Raw genomic sequence first — 22,683 nt, 5'->3', positions numbered from 1 at the left:
CCTTCTCTTAGATCTACTTACTCTGCAGTGTCAAACATTCGAGAAAGAATGGAAAACTCTACTGTTATAGAATAAAGAACTTGTGATAGCTGTATGATGTAACAACAAAAGGTTAAATTTGACAATCTATGTTCTAAACTGAATATATATGACATACCAATTATATGTGTATAAGTCTCCTCCTAAAGGATAAAAAATGTGTTTGATCATCTAATTTACAATGCAGATTCAATAATACAAAATTATGAAACAAGTTATTAGGGTCTGACATATAAGACAATTTATATAAATGCAAGTGACAATTAGGTCTGATAAAATTTAAATTTAGGTATATTTATAAATTTATTTTTTTGTCTTGGATTCCTCAAGAACGTTTTTGGGGGTGGGTTTATGGACCACACCTGGCTGTGCTCAGGGCTCACTTCTGGTTTTGAGTTTAGGGATCACTCCTGGCAATGCTCCGGTGTGTATTCACAAAATAAATGAGTGGCAGCTGCATGGTCTCTCTCTCCTGCCACATGCTTTCGATGGCCATGAGCCGCTTCAGCACATAGCTGTGACCGATAGATGAATGAAGGAAGGAACGAATTTCCCTTTATTCCAATCTCCAACCCGCAGTTTATTCCATTCTCCTCATGCACCTGTTCCAGTCCCACTGAGAGCCCCATTCCAGTCTCATACTGCCCGTCATTCTCATCTCCCCCAGGCTTGCCTCCCCTTGAGTAGTCTCACGTTAGTCTAGAGTCCAACCTCCAAGCACCCCTAGGTCAGATAGCACAATCAACATATAAAAGCCCTTGTGGAAGCTCTTCTAAAATAAGACAAAGATCTCCTGCTAGGAAATTTGCTCAAGGGCAGAATTTCATCTAAATCCATATTTCTACAGTCCTTAGTCCATAGCCATTTAAACAGTCACCTTAAGTTTACTTCTTAATAATATTTCCAGTCATTTTGTATGGACACAGTAAGAGATATAATAAGCTTGTAGGGTGGCTCTCCTGGGGATATCTTCCTAGAGATCCCAGACTACAGTACTCAGGTCATATTTGTCTGTCCTAACCCTAGAAGGGTCCTATCCAGTTGTTTCTCTTTGGATCATGATAGAATGTATCCATGACTATATATAAGCTTATAGTTAAGTATTATGACACTTGGCCTGTCCCATTTTGATGCCAGGGTATCTTACAGCTTGTTCCTTCATCGGGACCCTGTTTTACGGGTGCTAGGAAATAAGGGCAACTGAGGCTTAAGTCAAGTAAATATGACAGATGCCCAGAAGTTATTCGGAATCAGTTAACTCCCAAGTTACAAAATCACAGCATAACTGTCTTCCTGTGTCTATACAAAAAAAGTCATTGCTCTAAAGTAAACTATGCAAAGGACTTAAGGAAAAGAGAAGAACAATATTTCACTTAAAAATACAAATCCTGGGGCCTTGCACGCAGCCGACTTGTGTTCGATTCCCAGCATCTCATATGGTTCCCTGAGTACCTCCAGGAGTAATTCCTGAGTGCAGAGCCAGGAGTGACCCCTGTGCATCTCCGGGTGTAACCCAAAAAGAAAAAAAAATCCAGAGATCTCTGAAGAATTTGACTTTACAAGTCACTATTTAGGGGAAATTAGTGATTAACAGGTAGAGAAAACAGGGCACAGAGAAGTTAAAGATGAATAATGAGGAAACGGGACTGCTTCAGGAGCATTGTGATGGGTATTCATCAGTAAACATAAGCATCTTGTGGCAGAGGAGAAAGCACAAACCAATGTTATCCTACACTCTGGGAACCAAAATTTAGTACCAGGAATTTAGCCAGGGTCAGTCAGGAGCAAAAAGCCATGTTTAACCTTTAATCCCTGTACTATTTCTTTGTCAAAGACTCACTGAATTTTTCAACATAACTAATATAAATGTGCATCTGAGTCCTATTTATTCCACTTAGTCATCGGTGACCAATAGATCAAAATCAATTGAGCCAACAGAAATGTTTTTTGTTTTATCTTCCTTGTAAGAGAATGAGTATTTATATATGAGATATATATGAGATACTAGTAGCTCAGGAAATAGCCTGCCAGTATAACACTCTTATTTTCTTAACTAACATAGCATTAGAAGACTTCTTACTATAAAGTTCTACCTCCTTTGGCTTAAGAAATCTTCTGGTAAAAGGAATATGCTTGGTTAGAGCATGCCAGAAGCATCAGAAAGTTAGCAGCCTCACATGAGGTTCCCATTAGCCATGAAAAAAAGCTGGAGAATAAATGCCCCATTTCCATTTGTAGATGGTCTCTCCAATTCTTCCAGAGATGACCTCCATAGAATTTTTCTTTAGTTGTCACAGTGGCAACCTCTCGAGTCTTAGATTGCTGCATCCCATTTCCAGTCTCCTTTCCCTATTCTTCTCTCAGCACTTCCTGGCACCATATCCTTACTTAGGATGACTTGACATATTTTCTGTCTTCCTGATTCCCTAACCCTAATCTCTGTAACTCCCATATATCCCATATATCCAAAGTCTTGTCAAACTAAGCTTGCAAATTATCTGACTCAAGACCTCATATAAATGGCAGGTGATCCTTCATAGAGAAAAGAATCCTCATAAGCCTTTTGGGAAAGAATTCTCCCTCTCTCATCTGTACTGACCCTTTGGAGGAGAAGAATACTAAACGCCACTTTCCTGAATCCACCTACCCTCGGTGTGCAGTTTTTCTCCAATTATGCTGGTTCTCTGAGCTGAATGCACTGCCCAAACTGGCCAGCAGGGTTAGCAGGCCATTAGCTGACAAGGTGGACGTGACCTCCGACAGAAACAAATTTCCAATAATAGAAGTACAAAGACATCGGAACTGCTTTTTGGGCCAAACTGCCCCACCCACAGGCAGTGGAAATAACGAGCAGGTGATTTTCTGAGAAGCCTAAAAATGGATCCTGCAGGAAGACTGGGAAAGAAAAGAACCATAAAACTTTTTGTATACTAAATCACAGCACCAGTTTAAATGAATGATGTAGAGGGAACTTTGTGTCAAGACTTACAGCCTGAGCCCTCAGTTAAATTAGAAACAAAGTAAAACAAAACAAGGCCAAATACTCTCCAGATGACTTTATATGAACACGAAGAGACTATTAGCAGAATATAATGTTTTTCTTGTGTTTTTTTTCCCCTTTCAAAAGGTCATTCTTCAAATTGATTGTGGAATAGTGCCTGGTGCTAATACATAGAGTTTGGTGATATCCTATATATGTCTTTTTATTCAATGGAAAAATTGTATTTCAATGTTACTTTATGCATATTAAGCAGGAAGGTTATCTATAGCTAAAATATAGATGCACATTTACTAAATCAATTTATCATCCCAGAAACAGAAAATCTGTAATATACCCAATACCAAACAACATGAAATTATATAATTATCATTTAAAGAGAGCAATGTATCCAGAATAATCCAGCAATTCTGCTCTCAGAGTTTTACCCAAGAGAAAGTGACTATATGTTATCAAATTGACATTCTTTACATTGTCCATACAATATTATTTCTGATACTTATAAACTGATAACAAGTAAAATGCAAATCAACATTGGGCTGTAATTTTTGCATATGCATATTTATATGTAGAGTTCAGAGTCCAGAATGGATATTCTTTACATATATATTATTTTTTAAAAGAATCATAAATGGAAAGATGATATACAAGCAAAAAATAATCTAAGGTTTTATATGTCAGTATAATGATTTACCTGTTAGTAATTAGAAGTAATGCCTGACAGAGAAATTGAGGACAGTAGGGGTGGAAAGGAGTGCCCTGGATACTAGAATGTTCTGTATACTGATCTGTGTACTAGTTACATGCATGAATGTAATTACGTTGCACAAAAGAAGGATCAGCAAACTGAATAAGTACAATCTCTGCATATTATTCTTCAAAATAATTAAAAGGAAATTTGCTCAATTGAATTGAATGTTCTATTTTTGAAATACTAGTCAGATTTAATCAAGTCAAGATAAGACTGTCAATACACAAATGCTAAGTGACTAAACTGAAAATGAACATTCACAAGATTCAGTTTGCTGAATAAACTATCTTGATTCATAAGTTAAAAATATATTAACTACTTAAATATTTTAGAATTATAAAGAAATTATGGAAGTTCTAAAAAGTTTTAAGTTGGGAGGGTACTTGGAAACTAACCAATAAAACCCACACATTTTATAGATAAGAAAACTGACCTCAAGGAGCCCAAGGTCGTATGTGTGGTCAGCAGCAACCCTGGGAGGAGGTCCAAGGTCCCAGGTCTTTTTTTTTTTCTAGACCACACAGCCTCTTTGTTTTCCAGACCTTCTGAGCAAGTTCATGAATATATTCTAAATGCCTGTTTTAGACTTTTTAAAGATCCACTCATTTACTCCCTATTGGTACAGACACAGAATGCAAAATATCTCCACCCAGTTCCTTCCACTCTTATCTATCAACAACCAACAAGTCAATAAGCAGCTGACACTTCTACTTCAACTTAATCGTTGGCTTTTAGTCACTCAATTTCAATGCCCATTAAAACTATTTAGCTCAGGCCTAAAACCAAAATTATTCACAGCAGCTAAGACAATTGAGGCCTTTGGGGTTACATTTAAGAAACCATTTACACATCTCTAAACAGAATCATGTCCTCAGGGCAAATACTCCTAATTTTCTGGTTTACTATAGAGATTCTCAACTCTGACTTCATTTCAGTGCAATTTGTAGAGGGTTTTAAGAGTATCTCAATGTAATGTCTCCACCCAAGACCTCCCAAGTCTAATTCTCTAGGGATAGGATTTGGGTATCCAGATGCTTTAAAAGCAATTGGGAAACTCAGACTCAGTCATAGATGGAAAAGGTGAATCTGTTGCTCTTCTCCAACATTTTCACTAACATCTCTGTGGTCATTCAAATATGCTTAGCAAAAAGAGAAGTAACTAGTTAATATTTATCTCAACTGTTCCAAAGCTTTGTAACCAGTCTTTCCCAAAGGTTCAATCTTTCCCAAAGGTTCATATTTACATATCGCATTGGTTTGCTACATATCAACAGTAAACTTGTTATTTTATTATGGGTAGATGTTATAAATTCATTAACTATATTCTACTCAGGAAATAAAAATCGCACTTTTAAAGATTGTCCAGAAGCATTAAATAAGAAAAGGAAATTAAAATGGGATATAAGAAAGATTGAAGGAGAGCAAAACATACTGCCAGTGTTTTGAGTCCAATGTAGGAAGAGCCTTGAGAAGGTCAAGATAATTGCTTGCAGTTGAGAAATAGTACAAGGGTTAAGGCATTTGACTTGAATGTGATAGACCCTGGATAAAAATCCATCACGTGTTCCCTGAGCCCCATCAGGGGTGTCCCTTAGCACAGATTCAGCTGTGGCATGAACACAAAGCTAGGAGTGATCTCTGAGCTCTGCCAAGAGTGGTCCTCCCCAAAATTACATGGCTAAAGGAATAAATGATTGAAAAAAAGCTGAAAGCCATCATACTTCAATCACTATGACATTGTGGAGAGCTTCTGCTATAATTTTTTAACTTACAGGAGTGCACAATAAAGTATTCCTGAAACTTTATTGCTATTGGGTAATTTGATCTTTAATAAAGTAGTGACAATCAAGTATCAACATATTATTAATTATTAATCTTCATTGATAGATTGACTAATTTGTAAGTATTGTCTCTATCATTGTGTAGTAGTTTAAATGTAACTTAAATTTAAACTTAGTTTAAATGTAACTAAGATTTTAAAAATACTCCTGTTCAAAGATGATTATACCCAGTGAAATAACAAATGAATAATTAGATACCATATTATAGCATTGAGATCCATTGAGATCTCAGTGGCACTCCTTCCTGATGGGAATATAAAATAAGGCCCCCATAGCCATGCCACCAGACTCCACGCCGGGCTGTTTTCACTTGGGGCGCCCCAGAGGGGGTGGGTGAGAACCCTCCCAGCCCCAACGGACTCAGCCCTGGCAGCTGAGCTCCATTACCCACCGCGCTATGCTCCAGACTGCTTTCCGGACACATTATAAGACACTTCCGCCATGCTCCAGATGCTTTCCAGACACATTATAAGACACTTCCTACCCATTTTCCATAATCACCACACCATATTTGATAGAGTTCAGACAGTAGGCAACAAATCATAGAGAGTAATATATATAATAAATATATAGTAATATCATATATACACACACACACACACATATATATATATATATATCTTGGATTGCGTGGCAAACTACCGAGAGTATCCCGCCCACGTGGGTAGAGCCTGGCAAGCTACCTGACCCTGAAAGAGCTTTCAATCATTGGGAAAGACAAGTAAGAAGAGGCTGCTAAAATCTCAGGGCTGGGAGGAATAGAGATGTTACTGGTGCCCGTTTGAGTAAATTGAAGAACAACGGGATGACAATGATACAGTGATACAGTGATTATAGCATTAAGATAAAATTAAAAGTAAGGTCTATCATAATGCAAAGAACAGGTCCTATCCAGACAAATGTGGTTGTGTGAAATAATCACTGAGGAAAGTCTCAGGAAAAAAAGTCTCAGAAAGAAAATCAGAAAAAGTGAAACCAGAAAAATCCTTTCTTGGGGCAAGAGATATAGTACAGAAATAAAAGCATTTGTCTTACAGGTTGCTGACCCAGGTTTGATCCTGGCACCATGCATGTTTTCCAGAGCATTGACAGGATTGACTCTTTAGCACAGAGTCAAAAGCAAACCCTAAGCATCATCTGGTGAATCCACACAAAAGAAGAATCCTTCTAACTTATAGGTAGCTCCCCTATACTGTAAAATGAAAGTGTTGAGTCTATACAATATCAGAAACTTAAATAGGTTCATGAATATAGGATGCTCCTTACTATTAGTTCAGAATTTCTCATTTCATGGATACACATGTCTATATTAGTAGTAGTAGTAGTATGGTTTGGTTACATGACTATAATAGTGTTGAATTTATAACTTTGATGTACACAGTAATAGTATTCCATTATCACCAGAGTGCCAGTACCCTCCTCAGCAATCCTTATTTAACTCTAATCACCTCCCCAGAATCCTTTCTCTGAATATTTAATAATCTCAGTTTTGAAATCTAACATCAAGGATCATTCTGTATAATTTTGTCTTTAAAAAATATCCCTATATAGGATAAAGAAATAATCTGGCATTTGTCCTCTTTTTGACTTATTTCACTTAACCTGATACCCTATAGTTTCATCAAGTAGCATTTAAACAACTAGAAGATTTATGTCTTTTCTTTTTCTTATAGTTACATAATATTCCACTTTGCATGTATACCAAAACTGCTTCATTTATTCATGTCATTGCTTCCATATCCTGGATATTGCACCAAGAACTGTAATGAACATAGGTATACATGTATTTTTTTTTAATTAATGCTTTTATTTTGTGGGTAGGTGCCAAGAAGTTGAATTGCAGTATCATACAGAAGCTCTATTAAATTTTAGAGAACTCTCCATACTGGTTTCAATAGAAATTAAATCAAGCAATATATTCACCAAAAATGGAGGGCTCCATTTTTACCATTCCTGCCAATACTGATTGTTTCAGATCTTTTTAATATATTATTATCATGGGGAGGAATAAGATCTCCCTGTGATTTTGATTTGCAATTCCATAATAATAAATATAATCATTTATCTATATCCCTACTGGGTATTCATAATATTCTTCAGGGAAATATCTGTTCATTTCCTCTTCTCACTTTTTTGATATGGTTATTGTTATTTTTGTTATTGATGCTGTTTTGAGCTTTGTATGTGTTTTACATGCTCTGAAGATTAGTCCCTGATATGTAGAATGGTGTGCAAATATCATCTTTCATTCAAAAGGGTGTCTTTAAATTTTAGCCTGATTTTCTATCGTGGTAATAACTGTTTTAGTCTGATGCAGTCCCATTTGTTAATTTTTCTTTAAAAGTTTTATTCTTTCAATGGAGTCAAACTACTGAAGACACCTGTGAAGTAAAATTTACCCTGGAGAGTTTTGCCTATGTTTTCTTCAATGTATTTTTATTGATTCTCCAAATATCTAATATACTCTGAGTTAAGTTTTGTGTATGATGATATGTGATATAGATCCAAGTTTTTTTTCTATTTTTTATTTTGCATATGGATATCCAGTTTTTCTAACACCATCTATTGAAGAGAATTTCATTGCTCCCCTTTATATAATCAGTTCCTTTGTCATAGATCGATTGTTTATACATCTGAGCATTTGTTGGTGGCCTTTCAATTCTATATTATTTATTTAAGTGCTTATCTTTATCCCATTACCACACAGGGTAGAGATATGTCTACCTGTTTGCAACTATATTCCATCACCTACCTTGTAGTAGGTTCTCAATACATATTTCTAAACAGACTTTTCTCAACTAAATTCTATTGTAATTGATTAAATGGAGGTTCAGGATATAAAGTAGAGAACTGAAAACTAAACACTGTTTAGAAATTCTTACAGATTTTTAAACAAAATCTTAAGAATCACTGTTATCTCTTCTACCATAAAACATCCCAGAAGTCCTCGGGCTCGAGTGATAACACAGCGGATAAGGTGTTTACCTTACAAGTAGCAACTCAATTTGATTCCCAGCATCCTATACGGTCCCCTGAGCACCACCAGGAGTAATTCCTGAGTGCAAAGCCTGGAGTAACCCCTGTGCATTGCCAGGAGTGACCCAAAAAGCAACAAAACAAAACAAAACAAAACATAAGTCTGAATTGTAAAATTCTTTCTTGTTCTCTGTAACATATTCAACAATGCTGGGAGTAGAAAGCACATTTGAAACTTGATTTCTTAAAATATGTATTGACTGTTGGCATTTTTAATTCATAATAGAAAATGAGTCTGATGCATTATCTCCATTATTTAGAAGTATGATAATAACAATGTACATATTAAGTTTTTACTATATGCACTAATACATAAATATATGTTTTAATAAAATTTTTGACATTTAATATTATTAGGAAAAATTAAACTTAAATAAGCAATTTAGTCAGATTATTATTGGGAAATGTATTCTGATATACTCTTTAAATGGTGATTACTACTATGCATTGAGTTCCAGGGACTTTATTAAAAGAAAAGTATAAGAGAAATAAAAACATGGAAGCATAGCAATAGAAATGAATCACTATGAGAAGGGTTAATAGGCCTAATCACCCCTCAAATATTAGTACCTAGGCATTAGTGGTATATTTCTCACTCAGATACATGGTGTAATAGAAAGAAATTTTTTTCAAGCAGTAGAAGTTTGCAAGAGAAAAGCTGATAACAATCTTCAATTGGTATTTAAAATTCTTTAGTGTGTTGTGTTTTAGTTCCTTTTCCTCTCAGTTCTGAATCTGATATGCATAACTCTATTATTTATGACTGACTTCCCACCCACCCCAAATGTTTTGAAGTAATTTACAAAAAGCCATCCATCAGTCATTTGCCTTAGCTCTAACACTGGCTCCACCAAGGTGACCACACCTTCGTTACTTAGAGTTCAGTACAATTTATGTGAATAGGCATTCTGTGAGTATTGGTGATATCTGGGTCTGGTATCTGTTCTGAGCTTAACTGAAAAGATGGACTCTTAAAGAGCCCTTTATATTAGAGGGGTGAACAAACGCCCACATGCCTAAAAAAGTGAAATGAATTTTCAGAGGTGCAAACTTGCAACCCACATGATAAGGCATGATTAAGGCTCATCTTGAAGCGAGGAGATATGTGGAAGGGGAGTTCTTATTTCTCGGGGAATTTTAATATAATGATTTCTTTTTTTTCCAGGTCACACCCAGCAATGCCCAGGGGTTACTCCTGGCTCTGCATTCAGGAATTACCCCTGGCAGTGCTCAGGAGACCATATGGGATACTGGGAATCGAACCTGGGGCAGCCTCATGCAAGGCATACACTCTACCTGCTCCAGCCCCAACTATGATGATTTCTAGGAGAAAGCCTTGAATGCTTGTCAAATATGCTTGGAGTTTCTGATGAACTGTGAGGAATCATTTGAAGATAAGAGGACTACTTGAGAGTTGTTCTGACTGTAGGGATAAATGGAGAAAACAGAATAAAAGGCAAGGGGCAAATGAAGAGGTTCCCAAGGATGCGTGTAAGACTTGTTACTTATAGAACTAGCAACCCATCCAGGAAATTTGTTTGAAATACCGTGTTTCAGACAGTATCCCTGCTTTAGTGAGATTGCTGGCATAAAAATCTCTAGTCTAACTGATAATGCTGAAAATTCTTAGCTTAGTAAGATGAAGTCTTCTGGACCTTAAAGACTTCTTGAAAGCTGTGAGTGAGGGGCAAAAGAAATACGAACTGGATATATTGCAAAAAGATAAACTCTGGAAATGGAGGACAATTAAAAGATTCAGGGTCTCCAAGTATAGATAGAAAGTAATCTAGTACCAAATTGAAAGAGTCACTGGAGTGTGCAGGCAAAACCAAATTAGAGTTGGAGTTAGGGTTGCTGGAGTGACTTCAAAATACAAATGAAAGAGCAGAGTAAATTTTGGTTAAATCTGTAAAAGTGTTAGTAGGGGTGACAGGAATTCTTCAATATCCTATTTACTTTGATTAGTGATATCTATCTACTCTCTAATCTACACTCCAGGTGTTTTGGAAGGTGATCTGTAAGAAAAAGGAAAAACAAAAAGGGAAGAAAGAAAAGCAAATATAATAAAATTACTGTGTAACTATAAAGCATGGCACTTAGAACAAACCTTCCTGAATTGACATCTATCTTCCTTCTCATCATTTTCTTTTCAAAATCTCTTTTTAGTTTTCTTTAAATGAGTTCCAAAGGGCTTTTTCCCCCTTCTGGCCACCATTATTTACTCTGGCACAGAAGTTAATAGCAAGAAGTATTAACAGAAACCCTCAAATCACATGGATATCAATGGGATAAAAATCTTCCAAGATTCCATATCCTGTCTTTGCCTCAAATCCAGAAACATCCACTAACCTTCTTCTATCATTGACTGATGACATTGCAGATACTTCAGACTGCAGTTTCTTGTTCACTTTAGTCCACCCAAGATTGTTCTACCTCTGAATTATTTTTGCTCACATCAGTTTTTCAGCCACAGACATTCAAATGGAACCAGAGAGATCCAAGTACTTGGGAGGAACCTACAAACAAATGTAAATTTGTTGAAGCAGCCATCTCACTAGGGTGCCTTCAGGAGTTTATTGAGATGGAACATTTATGGATTGACTTCTCAATACCTCTCACTTGAGAACGTGCCTAAATCTTTATTAAATGTTAAGTTATTTCTCAGGGATGGCAATTTAGAAAATTGATCTAAGGAAAACATATTTCAAGTCTCTGTGTGTTGCCGAAATGTATTTGCACCCGAAGATTTCCTTTTGGTGGGTGATGGGTGAGTGGGTAACAAGTTGGCCTAGAAAGGATGAGGAGCTAGATGCCTGAATTTCGTACTTAGTATACCGTGGTCCAGTTTTGTTTATTTTTATTAACAATAAAAAGTTTCATCTCCCTAAGTTTAAAATTTTATAGAAAAGTTTCAATCCAAGTTAAGATGTTTTCATTCAATTAAATGAAAGAGTTAAAATGGATTCAAGTTATTATATTTATAGTATCTACTTTCGAATCAGTAAATTATCACAACCCAGCTTGTACATATCCAATTTCATTAACCATGGAAGAGCTCTATAATTCTGTAGAATTCAGAAATGCAGTGCTAGACTTGTTATAGGATCTTCTGGATTTCTAATTTTTCTCCAAAATTATTCATTTCTCTTTGTTCTCCTGCCCACACTATCCCAGTTGAGCTACAATCTGGCAGGAGCTCGATGCAAAATAAAGAAAGAATGGATCCCAAACCATGAGACTCTTTTGGCAAAGAACTCTAATTGGAGCATCAACTGAACTTACCAGCAACTTAATTCATTATAGTTCTGGATAATATTAACTTATTGACATTGTTGCCTTTGAAGGGTTTCCAGCCTCAAACCTCCAACGCATGCTTACATACTAGAGAGGAACAGAAGTGACAATGCTATTTGGTACCCTCTACTCTTAAATAACAAGAATGTTAAACCATTGGCACTAAATCAAACAAAAAATCACACAGGAAGCAGTAAGAAAGTTAAATGGAATTCCTGCTTCCACGAGCAGCGAATTTCTACATATGTGTCTATGAAAAACATCTTTTAAAACTACCTGGAAAATGGTATGTAGCCTGCCAAAACAAAATCAGCTTATAGAACATTTTCACCTTTTTGCCTTCCAACAAATTGCTTGTTTTCCCATCCAAACAATAACCTTATTGTTTGAACTGAAGTACAGTACATGACTAGTCATGTTAGGAAGTGAGTGAATTGTTGTGCTGTCAACAAGATTTCCCCCCACATACCTATTATATCTAGGAATTCTTTCCAAAGTTAGAAACTGAAGAAAAAACCACTGCTTTCATTATTCCTAGTTGTATTGACATTTAGGCGAGAGCTTCTTTATAAATACAAAATTAGCTACATTTGTAGTCATCATTTTTATATCTTTACTTTCTTCTCAGGATATGCAAATGTACCATTGTCAGAGGTGATAATTTTGGTTTATGATATTTTTCTGTGTGTTTTAAACCATGGGTAAATACAGCTAATCCAAAGTAACCATTCTATTTACTTATTGGTATAGGAATATATCAGAATGTGGTAAGGATATTGCTTTAAGTCCTTCCATTCCCATTTGAGCAAGAGCAATAGTACAGCGGGTAGAGAGTTTGCTGTTCATGTGGTTGACCCAGGTTTGATCCCAGGCATCCCATAAGGTCCCCTGAACACCTCCAGGAGTAATTCCTGTGTGCAGAGCCAGGAGTATCCCCTGAGAATTGCTGGGTCTGACCCATAAAACAGAAAAAAAATATCCTTCCATTTCCTTCCATCTTCTACTGCCCTATAAAACTCAGGAGACTGTTGACAAAATTGAGAACTGTCAGAATTGTAGCCCTAACTAATCTGGATGACCCTTTCTTTTTAATTAAGAAGACAAAAGGGAAAAATATAGGACTCTTTAGTCATGTTATTTAAAGAGTTCTTCAATGGCATGTGTATCAGAGACAATAATTAAAAATTTTGCCAAGGATACAAATAGTGATATAAATAGTGAAGCATTCATATTCTTGACTGATAATTATGGGCAAAGACGACATCATAGAATTGGAGAAACTCTTGTATGTTGCTAGATATAAATTGTAGGCAGTATCTGTTTCCAGCCCCAGCCAACGGCATCCCCACATGAATGAATATATAAGGCTCACCTTTCTATGTCCTATGTTCTATGTTTCTATGTTCAATTTGTTAGTCACAAAAGTCTAAACAAATGAACCAATCAGACTTACGACTCATGTTTTACTTTTGTCTTTTATCCTATAATCTCATTATTTTGTTTAAACTTGGAAGAGATGATGCACTATGAAAAATAACCTTAGGTTGTTGGTATGCTCAGAATTCTATTGCCAGATCAGATTTATTAAAAGACTTCAGTATGCATGTACAAAAGTGTTTTCTTGAAACCTTGCCGATATTTACATTCAAGTGATGAGTAACGACTGTTGGGGAAAAGTGAAATCTTTCAATCTGATCTTTTCCTCTCCTGCATCAGAGACAGGAATGCACAAAGGCTAACAGCTCTTCTCCATTCTCACTCTTCCTTCCCCATAACAGGCTAGCTGGGGCATGTTATCATGGCAAGAACAAAGGTGTGCCATTGGAAGCAGAAATATGCAAGTATGGTTGGTATTCAAGCCTCAGCATATGTCCCCACCTGCTAACATTTTATTGGCTAAAATCAGCTGGATGGGCACAGTCAGAATCAAGAACTGTAGAAATTGGCTCCTCTACTTTGGATGTCAAAAAAGTGTGGTTACAAAGTAAAAATGGGGTCATTAGTACACTGACTCTAAAATACTATTAAAATTACTCAATCACAGAAACCTGGAATTGTGTCAATGTTGAAACCAGACCCAAATACTTAGTTTATGGTTTTGTCCTCATGATTTCCATGCCTTTATTTCCCTAAAGAGCAGTGGAATGACTCAGAATGGTTTTCTACACTCATCTTCAGTATTATCAGATGTAACCCATAGTATCAATAACAATGCTAAAAACACTGTGTCTATAAATATACGTGAACAACTTTGAGCCAAACACAAAATGTTTTCCCTGCCTAATTTTTTAGGAGTTAAAATTTTATGCTCTTACCAAAATAAAAACCAGGCAAAGATTAAAAAAATTAGGAAAAGAGACCCATAAAACATTGTGACTGGAAACACACTTATATTATATTTAGAGTTACTAGATTTAGCAAATAAAAGTACAAGATGGCAAATTATATCAGATATTCATAAGCAATGACTTTTATTTTAAATATGTATTGTGCATTTTTAAATAAGCTTATACCAAAATGTTCATTATTGCCTAAATTAAAATTTAACTGAGAGCCATCTATCTATCAACCTTAAGTTTAGTAGGGTATTTAAAATACATGCAAAGCAGGAGCCAGAGAAATAGCATAGCCAAGAAGGTACTTGCCTTGCATGCAGTTGGCCTGTGCTAATCTCTGGCACCAATATGCTCCCCAGAACACAGCCAGGAATGATTCCTGAGTGCAGACGTAGGAGTATGCCCTGAGCGCCACTGGGTGTGGCCCCCAAACCAAACCAAACCAAACCAACATATATATAAATCACTATTTGACACCATTATTATGTCAAATTAAATATGACATATATAAAATTATACATGTGATAATAGTATTATATACAAAAATAATTTTCAAAGAATTACTAAAATTATTCATAATAAATATAATATTGTATGAGATTATAATATTAATCATATTAACTAATGTACTTCAAAATAAATTTTTCCAGGGACCACAGAGATAGTACAGTTGGTAGGATGCTTGTTTTGCACATGTCTGTCCTGGGTTCGATCCTAACCCCATATTGTTGCCTTAGCTCACCAGTAGTGATCTCTGGACACAGAGTCAGAGTAACTGCTGAGAACCACTGGGTGTACTCTCCAAAACCAATACTACTATTGCTAATATCACTGTATCACTGTTTCACTATCATCCCGTTTTTCATTGATTTATTCGAATGGGCATCAGTAACGTCTCTATTACATTCAACTCTGAGATTTTAACAGTCTCTCCTTACTCATCTTTCTCAACGACTGGAGTCTCTTTCAGGGTCAGGGGAATGAGACCTATTGATACTGTATTTGGCATATTGAATACACCACAGGTAGCTTGCCAGATTCTGCAGTGCGGGGGGCGGGATACTCTCGGTAGCTTGCTAGGCTCTCCAAGAAGTATGTATATATCTGTTACTGTACTTGGGATATGAATACGCCACAGGGAGCTTGTCAGGCTTCTCGAGTGGGTAATAGACTCTCAATAGCTTGCCAAATTCTCCAAGAGGGAGAACTAGGCTATTAGATGTCATAGGGCTGCAATAATACTAATACTAATACTACTACTAATAATAATAATAAATACTTCCAGAAAATTGTACAAGAAGAAAGTTCAATAGCATTTCATATGTACATGGAGTAATTTCATGGTAGGATATGTGTGCTAGAATTAAACAGCAGAAATGAACATTGAATTATTAAGGTTTGGAGGATTTTAATTTTCCTTTGATGGAATGAAATTGAAAGCAGAGATAGGAACTCTGTATTCCTTTAGTCACAATAAAAAAGGCTAATCCACAACACAAATATGAGGGTATTTTTTGATGTTCTCAATAATTTCTTCTCAATGCTTTTCACATTCTATTGAATAGTGCTGAGAAAGGAGGTGACGTTTAGTGGTTCAAATCTTTACATGCTCTCCCTAGAAAGGCCGGTCACAATACCTATTACCTCTGTATTAGAGACCTACATTTGAAGGAATGAAGTAAATGTACCTGAGAGAATCTAAAACTGCAAAAACAACTAAATTAATTTTAAAATGCAGGATGAAGGGATAGTACAGAAAGTAAGATGCTTGCCTTGCAAGCAGCCAACCTTGATTAGATCCCAGCACCACCTACTTCAGCACCATCAGGAGTGATCCCTGAGAGATGTGCCAGGAGTAAGCCCTGATTACTGTAGAGCCTAACCCCCAAACAGAAGAAAAAATAAGAATTAAACATGTAAAATATTTGTGTTCATATGAATTGGTTGGATGAGATAAAGAGTCTGGTTCTATTACCAGCTGTCAGTGGAAAGAAATTTTACAAAACCAACAATAAAAAAATAAAGTCTTCCTAAATCTGGTCAGGCTATCTCTTAAAGCTGGTTCCCATTAAATGTTTGTTAATTTAATTTATAGAAGCCAAAACCCAATGACCACTGTCTGCTTCACACAATAGGGGCTGTATGTGTATGGGCTGGCTCATTGCCAGTATATAGTGTCATAGAGACTGGTATCTTGTATGTAAACATTGTTTGAATCTCTAATAATCAGAATAAAAAAATCTTTATGGACCTAATATCCTTATAATGTAAAATAAATATTCAACTTCCTGTGTTCAGTTCCTGTGTTCAAACCATGTGCCTGCTTTTTGGCAAGTGGATGAGAGAAGGGGTTTGTTTGACCGTTCTCTTAGGTCAAAGTTTTCACTTCCGCTAGGGAGAGAGAGGATGTTGCCTCTGAAGGAGAATAAACTCTGTATTACATGTTATTTCATTTCATTGCAACTTATATTCAGTAAAATTTCTCAGATTTATAAATTTCTTTTTCTAAGTCAAAAATTAAATATTATAACTTAATGGACACATAAATAGCTTATACATTTGGAGTAGTACTAAAATATATTAAATAAATACAAAAATATTGCTAAATATAAACCTGGTATGTATAACTTAATGAACACATAACTACCTTATATACATTAGGTAGGGCTAAAATATATAAAATAAATGCAAAAATAGTGGTAAATACAAAACACTAAATATTCTAATATAGTATTAATAGTCACAATTAATTTATGCTGGTTGAAAATGGAAAAATAAGATACAAAATATTCACTTTTCCTGAACTCAAATATTTTATGTTCAAGATATTTACTCTACACAATCGTCAAACAGTCAAATACTTAAAAGAAACAAATATAAATTTATTCAGTCCACCAATCTAAATGTCTTCTAGGGTGTCTTCTAACAAGGACATTCTGTACTATATGCCCCCAATGATCTGTTCTGTTGTTGTTGTGTTTTTCAATTTTATTTGAATAAAAATCCCTCCTACTGGCCATACAGCAGCCAATATATAATGTGGATGTCATTGGAGGTTGTGGCAAATATCACAAAACATAGGACAACTATATCTTATTTTTTTAATCAATGATTAGAAATACTCACTGTGTCCCTTAGAAATATAAACATATGCTAGATTTGTATGTGTTCATAACACAAAGGGGAAAAATATGATTTAAATGGCTCCAAAAAAACCTATAGTAATAGTATCTTGAAAGGATCAGTATAATACCCAAATTTTCCTGAAGTGCTTGCTCCATTACAGAAAAGTGCTAATAAAGAGATTAAAATCACAGTGCACTTTATATAACATGGTACAAATAAGCTGACTGCTGCTATTTATTTTGCTCATCTTAGTTTTCCAGGGTTAGATGGTTGCTATGATATTCTGTGGGTGCCATTTAATTCCAGTACACTACGTCATTTAGGCATGGGAAGAATGTGGTTTATTGATGAAAAACTTATCTGTATGCAATATTCATATGAACTTCATTCCTATTAAATAATTTGTTTTATTTAGCTCATGAGTTGTATTAAAAAAATTCCTTTGTGCTGCAGTCATCCTTATATCTCCTATCAAAACCAACCCAAGTATCTTGGAGCCAAAGACAAACAATAAATCAGCACTTTGTCAACTACCAGCATGTTGATTTTTTAAAGCTAACACTTTTTTTTTGCTTTGTTTTCACACATTCCTTTTATTTAGCTAATATTCAACCAAATATTTTTCTGTTTAAGCAGATGGTAGAGGCAAGTCTTTGACAAAAGACACTATTTCACAACTACTATATAGTATCAAGAAAAGAAAAATCAGAACTGAAGCCTATCAGGATCATTTGGTGATTTGGTCTATGAAGACCAAGTTTTAAGTCTTTTTTACATTTTTGATTGGCTTGGTGGATCATTTGATATCTTCTGGGTCTCCACTGTTCTCCTTTAGATAACGATAATACACAGTTTGTAGTATTGTGGGGGAGCATTTTGCAAAAGAGCATAATATGCAAAAATGCTTTGAAGAAAATGATGAAATCAAGCTACAGGGGTGCTGCAGCAGGACTTCTGCAACCCATAAAAAGAGGCAGGAGAACCCAAGACATCTTCTGGAGAAAACCTTCAAACAGAACATTTATATATATATATATATATATATATATGCATATATATGTATATATATATATATCTTCACTTTTAGATTTCTGTCATTTTGCCTAAGAGTAAATCTAATGACATAATTCTTTTGTTCTATTCCTTGATGAATTTTCAAGAAAAGTTTTAATTAGCCTCAGAATGCTTAAAGAGTATTTTTAATTGAAATATTGAAAGAAAGCTATAACTGAGAGAATTGAAGTCAGCAATAAAAATTCATTATTTATTGCTTAGTGGCTTAAACATAGAATGCTTTGTTTTTCAAATCAGATATGACAAAATTTTATTTAAATTTATATAGAAAGAGATGGGCATTTTAACATATGTTAAACACAACTAGAATAATGAAATCACTGTAATTAAACATTAAACTTTTCTCTGAATTTCCTAACAGTCAAGTTGGAATTGTCAAATATGAATGATATAATTGCTATTCTAAAATATCTCAGTTTATATTAATATAAGACAACCATGCTGGAACATATTGTAAAAATGATTTTATATATTTTATAGATGGAATTGTAATATTTCAGGTATAGTATCACTGTATCACTGTCAATGTATCACAGTCATCCCATTGCTTGATTTGATCAAGTGGGCACCAGTAATGTCTTTATTGTGAGACTTGTTACTGTTTTTGGCACATCAAATACGCCACAGCAGCTTGCTAGGCTCTGCCATTTGGGCAAGATACTCTCAGTAACTTGCTGGGCTCACTGAGAGAGGCAGAGGAATTAAACCGGGGTCTGCTGTGGGCAAGGTAAATGCCCTACCTGCTGTGCTATCAGGTATGCTACATTATAATTTGTCACATATTTATATTGAGAAATGCTTGCCACAAAAGTTCATTTCCACACATTGTTACAACTTTTTTGTGATGAAAATTTCCTAATTATACTCTCAGCAACTTACAAATGAAAAATGCAGTATTATTAATTAAAGAAATGAAATTGGAAATGTTTACCTTTTGACAATACCTACCTACTTATTTATTCTTTAGTTTTGTGACCTGATCAAGGTATAATAGCAAGGGGGATACAATGTAGCTAGCAACATGTTGGAATCTAAGTACATTTCCTGTTACAAGTCAGAGAGAGACTAACAATGTCTGATATAATTGATATGTGAAATCTGGAAAAGTCAAAGCACTAAAAAAGAGAGACTAAAGTAGTGAAAAGAGGTAAAATTGAACCTTATATTAAAAAGTTGGTCACAACAATTTATTATATTTAATATTTAAACACCAGTCCCAATACCATTACACCATCCCACCACAATTATTTCGAATTTTACCACCACCACGCAAACCTGCCCCCCAAGCATGTACTAAATAAGTTTTCTTGTATGCTTGTTATGAATAATCCACTAAAAGTGAGTCAAAAAAGTTTCCTTAGAGAAAAGTGTGTGAAGAGTGTTGTATCTCACCCTGGAGCCATTAAGCCCTTGTATAAGAGATTACTAACATGTTGTTACAGGTTGACCCTTCTGTGCTAATATGTATTGATTGAAATAGGTTGCCTTATACATTATACCCCATTAAACTTGGTGTGTTATTCTTGGTACATCAGTGGGATAGATTATGAGATATCACTCCAGGAATTCTAAAATTTTAAATAGGGTGATATAGCTAGAGTTAAATTTTTAACTGGATAGTGACTTTGGAGTGTGGAGGCATCTCTGTGGCTTGCTTCTCTTCTGAGATTTATTTGTGAGTCTCTGGATCACAAGCATTAATGAGCTTACATGGAACCAGAGGCAGTTCATGGGCATGACTGCCAGGCTTCAGAAAGCACAGGGAAATGGGGGAAGGTCTCCCATTCCTGACTCCATAAGATCCTGGAGATTTTGGTCACAAAATCCGAATACCCGGGTTTTTCAGCAGATTCACTTTTTTGGATGAGGCTCGCCTGGAGCATGTGAAGATTGGCCATGAGAATGGTTGTGGTTGAGCTCGGGAGATTTTTGCTGCCAGGGCTCTGTTGGGACAGATAGAGAGACTCACCCACCCCATTCCAGAGTGCACAGCCTGTCACCAGGTCTGGAGGCATCTCTGCAGCCAGATTGAAGCTTTTTTAAGATGACAAGTAGGAAAGCCTTAGAAAGCTAACATAGTATAATGGATTTAGAAAATATTATATATATATATATATATTTTTTTGCTTTTTGGGTTAAAACCGGTGATGCATGGGGATTACTCCTGGCTCTGCACTCAGGAATTACCCCTGTCGGTGCTCAGGGGACCATATGAGTTGCTGGGAATCGAACCCGGGTTGGCCTCGTCCAAGGCAAACGCCCTACCCGCTGTGCTACTGCTCCAGCCCCAATATTGTAGGATGACATTACTTTGTCCTCTCCCCCCTTGCCACGAGGAGCTTGTCCCGGTTTTTACCAGAGTTTAGGCTTACCCCATTCTCACACATCAAGGTGTTCCTGAATCTCTCCCATCCCTTTCTTTAGCTTGTAATCACTTCTCTATGCTCTCTTCCCCAAAACAGTTAATCCGTTTTCCCTTAATCTGACTCTGCTAATTTGTAAGGTCAGACCTTCCTAGGACACTGAATATTATAACATTGCTTTTCTCCCCTCTTTATGCCTTTTGAATAATTTACTTTAAAGCAATGTCTTTTTTGTATAGACACAAGAAGACAATATTATGTTTTTGTAACTTGGGGCTTAATTGCTTTCAAATATTATTCCCTCCCTGGCATCTGCTTTCTCCACTTAAGCCTCAGTTGCCCTCAGTTCCTAGCACCCCAAAAGCAGGGTCCCGACGAGGGATGGGATGGATCCAGGGCAAGTGGTGAGTTATGTGCTACCCTGGCATCGAGATGGGCCTGGCCAAAGTGCCTAATTCTTAACTATAAGTTAAAAGCTTGATCATAGACAAATGCTGTTATGATTCAAAAGTAATGATGAGACTAGGACCCTGCTAGGGATAGGAAAGACTGATCTGGCCTGAGCACTGTAGTCTGAGATCGAGATGGCCCCTGAAGAGCAATTCTATAAGCTTTACTGCATTTCTTATTGTGTCCACACAAGATTATTAATATTATGAATTCTTATATGTTTGCTGGCTGAGGAGAGGAGAAACACACTCATGGGACTCCACCCTTGGGTGGATACTCCTGCCTGAAAGGGAGTCAGTCCTAGGAGAAGCATCCCTGGGGGAAAGGAACCTCAACCTTATTGATGGTGACCACACCTATGTGTACACCCCAACCCCCTCATGCTGGGGAGATTTAACTAGGCCGTAAGAGTGGGTTGGGGGCGGGGCAGATCCACAGATCCAGAGAGAGATCCAGAGCCGGGAGAGGAGCAGAGAGAGAGAATAAAATAAGCTGATCAAGCAACCAGTTTGGCCTTCTTCCTTCCATTGCCTGCCCTTGACCGACAGCACACACAGCAGTTCCAGAGCACCGAACACGGGCGGTGAGACAGAGCCTCCCGGAGAGCCCGCGAGTGCACACACCTTTCAGCAAGCTTTAGTTTTTTACAGAATATAAAAATTTTACATATGAAGTCATGGCAAAGAGTCTCTTGTCTGCACGCCTGGCTGTCTTCCTTGGGGTCCCTCGGAAGGGATGGGCTCCAGCTTCCCCACCGGTCCTGAGCAGAGCTCCCGGCGGCTGAAGACCACCGGAACCTAGCCACAGACATGCTCAAGGCCCCTCTCCACACTTTTGGACCAGCTTCACGCATGAAGGTACCAGCAGAGGAACCCAGGTGTGTAATAATCCCATCAACGGCCAACATCCAGGGACTTAAAAGCAAGCTCCCAAGAAGCGATATTTTATAATCTACTTTTCTCTCTGGGGGAAACTAGCAAGCTACTGAGAGCTTCCTGCCCACATCGGACAGCCTCGCAAGCTTCCCATGGGGTACTCATATGCCAAAGCCAGTAACCAGCTGAATATCATTCCCCTGACCCTGAAAGAGCCTCCAATGTGGCATCGTTGGGAAGACGGAGAAGAGAGAGGCTTCCTCAGGATAGAATGAATGTAGAGGTTACTGAGACCACTCGAGCAACTCCATGATCAATGGGATTTTGTGATCACGATCGTGATGAAGTCATATCTTAAATTTACATTGTTACTTAAAATGGAGTTAGTAAACAAAGGGTTAAAAATGTAAACTTCATTTCTCAGACTATAGAGTAAATAAGTATGCCCTAATGTATGCCTAAAGCTACAGTCAGCTTAAAGCAGTCACAGTTATTCATGT

At 36.5% G+C, this 22,683-nt stretch overlaps 1 pseudogene; it reads right to left on the bottom strand.

Annotated features, from left to right (window-relative positions):
- LOC129403580 (uncharacterized) overlaps positions 1 to 22,683 on the bottom strand; it is a 485,727-nt pseudogene that overhangs the window by 388,295 nt on the left and 74,749 nt on the right.

Source organism: Sorex araneus, chromosome 3, assembly GCF_027595985.1.
Source record: "Sorex araneus isolate mSorAra2 chromosome 3, mSorAra2.pri, whole genome shotgun sequence".
Classification (NCBI taxonomy): domain Eukaryota; kingdom Metazoa; phylum Chordata; class Mammalia; order Eulipotyphla; family Soricidae; genus Sorex; species Sorex araneus.
The sequence above is the reverse complement of the archived record's forward strand: the minus strand, read 5'-3'. Positions and strand labels throughout refer to the sequence as shown.